This window comes from Eleginops maclovinus, chromosome 9 (assembly GCF_036324505.1).
Source record: "Eleginops maclovinus isolate JMC-PN-2008 ecotype Puerto Natales chromosome 9, JC_Emac_rtc_rv5, whole genome shotgun sequence".
In the NCBI taxonomy this organism is placed as follows: domain Eukaryota; kingdom Metazoa; phylum Chordata; class Actinopteri; order Perciformes; family Eleginopidae; genus Eleginops; species Eleginops maclovinus.
In genome coordinates, this window is record NC_086357.1 from 18,292,110 (window position 1) to 18,304,123 (window position 12,014).

The 12,014-nt window shown below is 37.3% G+C and overlaps 1 long non-coding RNA gene across 1 annotated transcript; it reads left to right on the forward strand.

Annotated features, from left to right (window-relative positions):
* The first annotated feature begins 1,078 nt into the window (after nt 1-1,078).
* Nucleotides 1,079-11,471, forward strand: LOC134870044 (uncharacterized). The gene is made up of 4 exons (XR_010166491.1): nt 1,079-1,242; nt 1,751-1,838; nt 9,762-9,901; nt 10,700-11,471. It is a non-coding gene; the product is annotated as an uncharacterized LOC134870044 (long non-coding RNA).
* The last annotated feature ends 543 nt before the right edge of the window (nt 11,472-12,014 follow it).

A 12,014-nucleotide genomic window follows, 5' to 3' on the forward strand; every position in this document is an offset into this window, starting at 1 on the left:
TGTATATGTGTATGTGTATGTGTGTGTGTGAGCAAAAGAAGAGTGTTGTTTATGCTATTCAGGCGATATTGAGATTTGCAATACAGAGCACACTGGAGGATCTATTTTGACACTTCTCACACATATCTGTTCTGATGTTGGCCTTATGTTCAGCCATGATGGGAGGACTGAACGCTGGGGCACAGATGGCAGCAACTGACTCATAAACTTGGAGCTTTTGAATATTTCAGTACACAAGGTTGTAGAGACAAAGTACGCCCTCTGCCTGGGTTCAGAGTTGCCAGCTGCTGTGTGAGTAGAGAAGCCTTCAACATTTACATTACACTCAATGTAGGTAAAGACCGAGCTGTTTTCACAAAACAGACTGCAGTTCACTCAGAGGAAATATCCACCCTAAAACTGAAATAACACCTGACAGGCAACACAAGAGCAAAAGTCAGTCACTTCAATTTTGGTTGAAAATGAGATTTAGTCACTTTGTCAGCGTTTGTCAGAGGAAGATAAGAGGATCAAGTATATCCTCTTATAAAGTCAACAAATCACCACAATTTCATGAGTCTTTTACAAGTAATTTGGCTGACCAGTAAAAAGGAAACCTTAGAAGCAACTTGGTCAGCTTAGGCATTTTAAACTTTACTTTTGGAGACCAAAGATTCAACCTGAAATACACATACAAGCCTACTGCATTATTAAATCAACCAATAAATAAATAAATAAGCTGATCAAACTGGGTGAATAGTAAACTAGAAGGGTTTAGCAAAGCAGGGACTCTCCACTGGAAGCAGATCATTGTTAATACCCCAAAAACAATTTGAATGAGTAAAATTACTTCAATTGAAATTAAATAGCAACCCATTGGCAGACTTTAAAGCGTGCTTTAGCCTTGTTTACTTGATGATCCAGAGTGGCATTTTATATATTTGTTTATTTCTAACTTAGAAATTATGTCACACACAACCATTAACTGTTACAAATGTATCCGGCAAAATAGCTTACATTAATCATATTATTTCTCAGGTTCTTTTTTCGCATTAGTTCAACTTTTTGAACTTTGACACCGAATGTGCTCGATCGACCAAAAGCAAGCCTTCACGGAAATGGCGATGACCTTTGAGATAAAACCACAACGGAGGAAGCTATCATAGCATGTTAGCTGTGTGTCACCATCCAGTTCATTTGGCCTTCCACTCTACAAATACAAACTCAAACGGAGGAATGGTTTTGCAGAGTGATTTGAGAACGGTAAGATTAACATAAATCCTACCTATTTATTGTGCTTAAATGAGCTTGCCTCGATAGCGTTTTTGTTAAAATCCTATTCTGTAAACTCTTTATTTAATCTAGTTATGTACAGTCCTTGAAACGGATAGATAACCATTAACGGCCCAGAAGAGAATAATACTAGAAGTAAGTTACTATAACCGTTAACCGTTATTGTAAGCGCTAAGTGCTGGCATGTTCGGCTCGCTAGCATGTTAGCTTTGAGCTCGCCAGCTAAAGTGACGTCCACGTTAGCTAGCTCAAGACAACGTCAGTCCCTATGTCTTACAGATGCTAGCACAAGCCTTTTTATGGTGTAACCGGGATTTAACACCCGGAACATGATTATTTAAGAAGAGGTATTATGAAATGTATTATTGTGCATATGCTAGCGAGTTTAACTTGCTGTCTAATTGCCAATCCATCTAGCATTACATGTTCCAAATACAATTACCTTAGCATTCTGCTGTCTCTTCTGTTTTACTACCAGAGGAAATAACAAGATGGAAGCATCGGTGGACTTTTATCAACAGAAATGGACCAGATATGATTATTCACAAGAGACCAACATCATGGTGGTAAGATTAAAGCAGTCTTAAAAATTGACTTTAACTATGGTGGGAAATATTTATGTTGCCACCTTAACAAGGTGTGTGGGTGACTACATAACAGTGAGGGAATGAAGTTCAAATGTTGTGTAATTTAACTAAATACAAAGATGCAATAACATTATTTGCCTTGGTCCTATTGTCAGTGCAGCTACACGATCCAACATGTATGTTCGTCTGGCATTTCAATAGTTGTACCATATTATACAACTTTGCATAAAGTAAGAAATACTGAGGCTAAGATGAAGAGCTTGGAGATATGTAACCAATAGCAGCAACTACCAGCAATAGCAAGGAAATGATTAAATGTGTTTGGCATTTGTGTGAATCTTTCCATTTTAACTAAGGATGCAAACCTACGAAGCTCATAGCCTGGAGGGTGCGGGGGATAGCTACAGGGCAAAAGTAAATTGAAATGCAACAGAAAAAAAAAAAGATAAAAGAGAGCTGTAGCTAAGCCTTGCAAACTGTGAAATGTATGCCTTATGTAGCCCTCTAAAACATTCCTATATTAGACCTCGCACAAAAGACGCTTTGTCTGCATTGGAAAACGCCTATGGAATGAAAAAACCTGGTATCCAAAGCATGGACTTTCTCATAATGCTACCACAATACAATATCTCACATTATAAAGATGCACAAATATTTAACACATTTACAGAAATGCAAAAGCTCACCTGTTCGTAAATTAGGAAATGTATCTATTTGTCTCTGAAATTTCAAATAAAGGTTCACTTTAGCTTTTAAATGACAATTTTATAGAGTAGTGAATGTGTGAATGATTTCAGACACCAGAGGTTATGATATTATGCTGTTGTCATCCTCTAACATGAAATATTCTTTCTAACATGACCGTTGTTACACCTTCGAACTTCGGTTGATTAAGTGTTTGCAATAAGTGTGTGTTAGCCACCTATACACTGTATTGCTCTCAGTGATTTAGAGATGGAGTGGAAATCAGGGAGGGGGCACTCAGTTCAAGCAGCTGCCTGCTGGTCAGGAGTCAGGTTATGGACTGCTTCCTCTCACATCCGGATAAAGCCCACAGCATTTCCCCCCCTCAGCATGAGAGTGTGCCACATGGCCATCATGTGAAGTGTGAAGGGCCTCATTGGTGTATTTTCTAAATAGTAAGGGATCCTGACTCTGCTTGACAATGTTTTCCTCTCGATAAACGTTTTATTTAATGTCAGATAGCACAGATGAATTTGAATATAATGAAATTAACTGAAATAAATTATAAACAATATTCTGCAGTCCAATGTAATCCAGTAATATTTAGTGAATGTTGTATAGTAATATTGTGGCCCTTTAACATTTTGTTTACACACATTTTCCAAAAGCCTGCATGATTTAAAAGTAGCGATTCCTCAAATGAGTTAGGTTTAAGAGGTTTCCGGGGCCACACTTGTCCATGCGTTACACTGGTGCGTTGAAGGCCAGTGAAGCTTCAATTTGCTAAAACAAAATAAAGTATTTTCTTAATTTTAAAACTTTTTGTCTTCTGTTTCACTGTCATGTTGTAGATGACTCCCGTATGCGCATAGACTATTCATGTCTTGCTAGATATAACAAAAGTGCTTTATCAAACGTTGTCCCTCCTAAGTGTGTAGAAGGTCAAACATGTCATCAAGGTTAGTGAGTTAAGGCAAAGAAATCAATGTTTATCACTGGGACTCAAATAACAGGCAAAGAATACTGCTGTGAAAAGTAACTGTAAACAGTTTAGTTGTGTGCTTGTTGCACTATTGGCAAATACTGAAATAAACTGAACTCAGATGAAATCCCTTGTTTATAGAAAATAGACTTTGTTCTGTGTCAATCCTGCATCTAGACTGAAATTTGAAAAGGGAGCAGTCCCTCCAAAGATCGGGTGCAATTTACAAATGAATTTCCTTCACGCGCTACTGCTTCATAAAGGAATTTGTCCTGACTCAGATTGAACACAGTTGAATGATCCTATCCATATTCCCGACTTCTTTACGAGACAATGTTTTCCATTTTCTCAAACACAGAAGTTTAACATTTCCATGTTCTCAGGTGCAACAAGTGTTACTGATTGGGCCTTTTTTTTCTGCCACCAACCCCTTGTTAGGTTAGCGACTGGAACAAAATGACACTTGAAAGAGCTTGTGCTCTTTCAAGTATAAAGGGGACCCTATTGAGGTGACAAGCTTCACACTGTCACTTGCAACAACTGCACACATAAGATTATCAATATTGTTTTTATGTTCAGTTTTTCAAACTATATTGTTAAGGAAATTGCATTAAAGTCTGCATTGTATAGTATAGTTTAACCACTTATGACAAACGCATTTCCACTAAATAATTACAATCCATCCAGTAGATCTACACCTTTATGTGTACGGTAAATGTAATGTACGTGCACAATTTATTAGTTTTTATATAAAGTAATTAACTAACACTTATTTTCACTGTTCATTATTCTGTTTATTTGTTTTACTTTGAATGGAAACGTTATATTACTAAAAGAACATCAACTTAAAAAAAAGGAAAAAAGTATTGTCTTCAAATGGATCATTTGCTTCATTAACTCCAAGAGAAAGTCAATTTACAATTTTATAAGACAAAAACAGCAGTCAACATTCACATTTCAGATGTTTGACGCAAAGGATGTTAACAAATTGTAAGGTTTTTAACATACTTATAGATTTATTGTATTATAGGTGTAATTTAACCATGTACTGTTTACATGTATCAACCCTCAAAGCCAATATCCCTTTTTAAATGAAATACAGTGATATGTTTAGTTTTAAAGACCAGATTCTGTGATCATAGCTGTGTGCATAATGCAAGGACACAAACTTTGTAACGTATGACCTCATACACCTGCCATTGGCACTTCCAAATGTACTACATGTTATGATGTTGGAAACTGCATTGATATATCCTGGCATGATGTGTTCTAACCTTTGGTGCAATTGATTTATGCAAAGCTAAAGGTGAAGCCATTAGTTTCTGGTATGAGATCCCTCTGTGAGGCCGATTCTGAATTTATAAAATTTCAAGGAGCTCTGATAATTTAATTTGAAGTGCCCTTTTATAGGTTAGGTCACCTGCAGCGCGCCCTGCAAATTGAATAAAGAACAGTAATAGAAAACAGGATGTCAGGTGGGCTCCCTGCTTATAAAATCATTAACAACAGTGTGTCTTTTCTCATAAAGGAGCCCATTTATTTTGAGGAGGAAATGTTATGAAAGTGTAGGGAGCAACTCAATTTATTTTTCATTAGAAATTAACTCTGGAGAATCACTGTGAGGGTTAATAGCTGTATGTGTACATCAGCAGTGTGAGCTAATAGGGTGGGGAAAGCCTGTTCAGGAGACTGCTGTACATTTTTAAAATAATGCTCTCACTGAATGTGCATTTTTAAACAATGTGCAGACCCCATGTATAGAAATAATGATACCTTTTAGTCGTAGCAAATACATGCTTTTACAATCTGTTGTTTTAAAGTGTAGTATAATTTCCATTCTGCACGTAACATTACCGAGATGTTCTTGTAAATGCTGTCTATACATTCATCTCCTTTGTAAGAGGGAGAGTAAGAGACAGACAGAGACGTCACCCCCTACTCTGGTCCCATGCTGATGGCTTTGTTTGGGTCATATCAGAATAATGCAGCCGCAAGGTCAAATCCTCTCCTTCCTCCGCAGACTTCCACAGAGCTCCTGGTGCTCGCAGCAGGACTCAGGCCCTGGGCCGCAGGAGGTAGAAAACCCTGCCTAATCCCCTCAGTGCTTTTACAAATATCTATATTTCCTCACTGAGGCGATCTGAAGATTACTGCCACAGCCCATGTATCCATGGACAATGAGTTATTATTGTACCCACATGGTGGTTTTTAGTTGGCCCAGCAATCTGTGTTATGGTTAAGGCTGCATTTCCGCCGCTGTTGTTGGGGAATACCGGCAGCTGCACGGCTTAAAGTGCTTCTTGTTTTTGGTAAATATTGCCTATTTCATATTGTTTGCCCAAACACTACAGCATTACTTTTTTACTCTTGACCTTGGGGTGAATAGATTAGATATATATATAATAGATTAGATATATCTCTATCTATCTATCTATCTATCTGTCTATCTGTCTATCTGTCTATCTGTCTATCTGTCTATCTGTCTATCTGTCTATCTGTCTATCTGTCTCTCTGTCTCTCTGTCTCTCTGTCTATCTGTCTCTCTCTCTCTATCTATCTATCTATCTATCTATCTATCTATCTATCTATCTATCTATCTCTCTATCTCTCTATCTCTCTATCTCTCTATCTCTCTATCTCTCTATCCGTCTATCTCTCTATCTATCTCGATATATATATATTAAAAAAAAGGTTCGGGAATTATTTTATTTTAAGTCACAACTTTGGACTTGAATACTAGATACATTTTTTGCCTTAAATTAATATTTTATTTGTGTGGAAAGTTAACTGCTTATTGCCTGGCATGGCTGCATTATTTTTGCCATTTATTATTTACTTTTGTTTGCATTTTAAATGTTAAACTTGTCAATGACCAGTCTTCATAATGGACGATCATTGCTAACTTTAGCATTTCTGTTGTATAATGTTTTTAACTTACTTACGGGACACATCTGCACTTTAAACTTGCCGAATTATTGGTTGGGTTTTTTCAAATGATCTGCTGTAATGGTTTGAACACAACATGCAGATTACACAAAACCTTCAGCTTATAAACAGTTAAAATATATTTTCTTTCAGTCATTTTTCGAACAAAAAGGTCATATAGTTTCTCAAATATGAGGAATATATGCTTTTCTTGGTTTTATATGATGGTAAACTAAATTTTTGGGGGGTTTTAGAGTAGTGGTAAAATAAAACATTCAAAACAAATATATCAGTAATAAATAAAATGTATTTCTTGAATAAATCAGTAAAAAATACTGTTTTAAACCTGAATTGCATTTCTAAAGGAACCAAGTTACAAAGTTTACACTGAGATGTAGCCATGCTGTCTTCATCACTAACTGTATGTACTCAGTTAGTGCATCCACACTGAAGGGCTCATCCATAATGCCTGGCTTTATTTCCCATGCCTCCACGGATGAACTCTTCTATCGAGAGAAAAGAAAGCTGCGTAAACATACACAGATGTTTTACACACCGGCATCTGCATACATCATGATATCGAGTACAGCGGAATCCACTATTCCCCTGAGTTAATACATGTAGTATATTGTGCAAGGTAAGATATGATTCTAATGTAAGATTGAACACTAGTATACACATATGGGTTTTTCATTCAGGTTGTGTATTAATTAGGATAGTGCCTCTCTGGTGTGTTTCATTAGGGACTGGGCTTTTGAAGTGTTTAAAAAAAAAAAAAAAATTACCAGTAGAGGATGCTTACGGCATTACTGCCAACTCTGAAGAAGAACAAGAACAAGAACCTTTCCTACTTCCTCCTTGGAAGTTCAGCCACAAGGGAAGCTCTGCTAATAGGTTCCCTTGGCTAAACTCAACCTGTTTTCGGCCTCAATCACTGCAACGTAGAGAGAACTAAAGATGTATTTTGCTCTTAAAGACATTTCACTAGATGTCCTAACGGTTGAACAAAATATTCTGCTTCATAGTTTTGGACTTTAATAATGAAGTATTTGTATTATAAAATATAAAAAAAGACTTGTCTGTAGCAAAATGCCTCTTGCAGCTTCGGTTCTCTTTCCTCCCCACCTCACAGCGGTGAATAAGGATTAAATAAATTGCCTCAGTGAGGGCTGGGCCATTTTCTGCTTAAATCTGAAATGGAAATGAGAGGCAATTATAACAGCTTTTAATATCGCCATTATTACACAGTGACCCTTCATTTCACACTGTTTGGGCTCTTTGGTTAAAGCAGGCGTTTTGAAAGTCACCCAGACTTTTGTTTTTCTTTCTGTCTGAAAGGAGCACGTCTTTTCACTCTGACCTCTCAGAGGATGGCTTTGTGTGCTCTCTGTACTATGTGTTTTTTTTTTTTGTGCCTTTTTTAGTAGTTTCACAGTGTCTGACTGTCCAGGAACAGTCACCAAATCTGACCTTCTGAAACAGAAGAGGGCTTTTGCAGGGGGCTTTCTCTGAATCTTTTTGTTTGGGGGGGGTCATTGCTGGCACCTGTCATTGTAATTTCTTTTCTGCTGAAAGAATATTTTCTGGCCTTAACCAGAGATTTTATTCAAACTTATTAGTAGAGTCCTTACTTTCCAAGCATTAGACTCCTTTCAACCTGTCATTTTTTGGGATGAAAATGATCGATTAATGTGACATCTTTTAATGTTTTCAGACAAATAAAATACAAAGGATTTTGTGAATGAATCCAGAAATAATCTGAATCTGAATAGATAATGAAAATAATCGTTGCTTCCAACCATAGTTAAAATAGAAATACATTCTCATGTGTAATTTACTCTGGCATTATAGAAGCCCTTTTCTATCCTAAGCTCTACCTTTGTTCCTGGTTTGCTCTCAGTACATTTCTGTGAGCGTGATGCTTGTTGACACATCTTTGGACAGAGCACAGCCTTTTCTTTCATAGGTAGGTGTCCACATGCCTGTGAAGGCATCACCTCCAACAGATCAAAGACAGTTGGCACATTATTTATGCATTGGTGAAAGCTGAGGTATTCAGTTGAAGTGGAGCAGCAAAGCATAGCTACCCCTTATTCTGAAGTAATGACTTCCTCTTGATTGAGTGCTCCAAGTCGAATTCAAAGCCACAGAAAGAGCCACAGCTTTCTGTTCTTTTGCTTTGTGTATAAGGCTATGGTATAGGACTTGAAATAATGATGAAAAAGTACATTTTTATTCAAAACTGCCGCAACAAACATCTGTATTTAGTAGGTCATTAAATGTCAATCATATGTACCCTGACTTTTCTCAGAGACACTAATCTCTAGAGTTATCAATATATATTAAGATCACAAAATTGTTAAAGATAAGTAGACTTTTCGAATACATATTCTAGCCAAAAAGTCAAACCCACTTAGAGAAGTAGTTGTTACCTACTGTGATGATTTCAGACACAAATGAAAAGTGTCAACAAAAAAAAACCAGGTCTAACTTCGAGGTTACATCCTCCTGAGTGTGATGATTCTCATAAAAACATTGCGTTGTAGAGACAACACAGCGGACAGCCCGAGGCTTCTCTTTTGCTCCTCTTTACTCTAAGGCCTAAGGCAACAACCTTGGTCGGCACATTTCTACAGTTTTCAGTATCAGACTAGAGATACATGTGTCCCGTGCCTTCATTTATTGATTATTTTTACTGCTACATTACACAATTTTCAAGTTATTACGAACCCTCAAGTCAGGTTTGTATTGTGTAGTGCAGGTAATAAGAGTACAAGTGGATTTGCTTACTATTTTGTTTATCTCAGCACTTCCTACTCGTAATGAACCAGCATCAAAGGATCTGTGCCGCTTTAAACAAATGTATTTCTGACGACCAGTGAAAGCACATTTAAGCAACTTGCTCACTAAGGACTCTTTCCACTCAAAGGTCATACCGGATAAGTGGGGAGGAGAAGGTACACCTCGTCACTTTTTGAAGGACTAAGTGTTCTGCACTGAAAGACACCATGGGGAGACTCAAATGACTCAAAAGGCTATATCAGCGAGCACTTGTGGTCGACGTTATTTATTTATTAATTTGAGGCCTGTCTACTGACACATCTGAGTGGTCTAATTGCTGCGAATTGACACCGGTTACTGTCCATAATGGGAGCTTGGGAGTCTTTCCTAACCGCGGTTCATTCAGCCGCCCCTTGCTGCAGCTTAACTGCCCTTAAAATGTCTGATTGCAACACGGGAGCTGTGGGGCGAGACAGGATTATCAGTCTTTGTTGTGTGACTGTGTCTATTATCCTGACCTCTATTCACAGTGGGCCCTTAGGAGTGTCGCTTCCAGCCACACAGCAAACTACCCCGTCCCCGACAAACAACAAGTGAACCAGAGATCTCCCCCTGTCCCAATGCACTAGACACTTACAGCTCCAACACTGGGCAAAGAACCCCACTGCAGGTAAGGCTATCAAATCCATATTGATTTAATAAAGATAAATTGGAGGCACTTCCTTTCAATGTTATTGCAGCAGATGCTATTGATTGTGTGTGATTGTAAGCGTTGATGTTTTGACCAAGCTGCGTGATTACTGTTAGTTTGTGAAGTTCCTTACTAGTGAAGAGCTGCTGAGGGAGCTAACGCTAGTGAGTCTGTGCTGCTCTCACTGTATCTGTGTTTTTAAGCTTGGAGCTGTGCTTGTGTGTGTGATTTTGGCAGATGGATGCAGACCTTTACATCACAATGTATTTTGCTTAATAGCTAGCATGTGGCATTTGTTTAATTTATGTTGGATATGTTTTGTTTTTTATTTCCATTAGCTTTTTTTTTGTTATTATAAAGATCATTTAAATGTTTTTTTAAATGCATGTAGAGTCACTAGGTATTTCTAAATAAACATGTATTTGTGTTAAATAGAAAAATGTAATATATTTTGAACGTAAAAATGGTCCACATTTAAAATATATTATTATTAATATGTTCTGGTGACAAACATTTGATTTGACATCTGAAAATGGGTTTTAATAGATGGCAGAAAATAATAATGCTGATAGCATGCCCCAGCTTGAGGGCAAACGTATGAAAATCCTGCATCAGGAAATTAAACGTATCTCTTTTTAAAATGTTGATAAAATAAATATTAGGTGTGAAAGCCTTTGAAGTCACATTTAATATAGTTATTTTACCGGATGAAAATTGGGTTGCTATGCAGAAAAAATCCCATTCTTTTTTTTTTCTCTTTGTGCCACTGACGTACAGCAAGAAAACTGATGAACAATGCCAGAGGACACCAATGGGGATCCTCGTTGTTAACCCAGAGGCTTGTGATTGAGGTCTGGCACAGGCATAGTAAGCTCCGACAGGAAGTCTCATAAATGCAACCATTAAAGCTCAACTGATTAATTCATCATGTTCATTTTCATGGTGGATGTTGTGAAGCCTAGAAATAAACACTCTGAAATCATAAAGACGTCAAAGTGCCAAGAGTCATGAGGGCTTCTACGGCATATTTTTAGTATTACATTTGACCTAAAACCTAAATATGCTAAAGGATAAAAAGAGACTATTTTTTCCCTTCACCTTTTGCTTTATCGTATCTGCCTTGTTGATAGAAATGTCTCTGTTTTCCTGGCAGGATAGAAGAGGAAAGGGAATGTAGTTAATATCCTCCTTTCTTAAGCCTTTTGTAAAACCAAGTATGGTGGTGCTTTGGTTTGTCTGATCCTCTCTGTCGGAAATATAGTTTGAGGATATTCTTCTCCATCTGCCTTGAAAAGTTTCAACCACAGCAAGTGTGCATTCAATTTATTTCTGTGTGCCCTGATTCACCACAAATTGCTTAATGGTTTGAATCTCACTCCTGACAGCACCATTAGAGACTTGAACAGAGATAATTTCCAGTGAGAGCCATTAGAGATGTTTTGTTCTTTTATGCATTTATTTTTTTACTGAAAAGAATTGCAATGGGGTCACCATATAAATGCACTTTGGTAGACTAGAGTAAAAGAGAAAATGCAATACTACTTAATAAAAGAGCACATTTTAAGTCCACTACCTTTTTTGGAATGAAAAATAAAATGATCTTGCATTTTGGGTGTGTTTGTGTACACAATGTGATTAGACACAGTTTTACACAATTAATGAGAACAACATTGGAATTATTTGACATCAAAAGGTTGCAGGAAACTATTCTTTACTTTTTTAAAATCTTACCGCTTAATTTATCTCGATCTGTCAAACAGAGCTGGTCCGCTGCCTGCAGAGCTCTCTTATCCTCCCTCAGCCCACTACATCAGATGGGGATGATTGCAGTCTTGAAATCAATGAAACCACAAACCTTCCTGATAATATTCCCTCCTGGGTCTGGTAGCAGTTACAGTTGTGGCCCTAGTTATCCGTCCATGGGACTCTGTACTGGAGACATCTGTGGGTTCAATCTGTATTTAATGGAAAAATGTGCGTGTTAACCAAAACAGTTCAACTCAAATTAGCGGCATTTATAATTTCATTGAGGAAAAAGCATTTTATAATACGGAAATAGTAAATACATGTTTTTATTGACAATCTAATATAC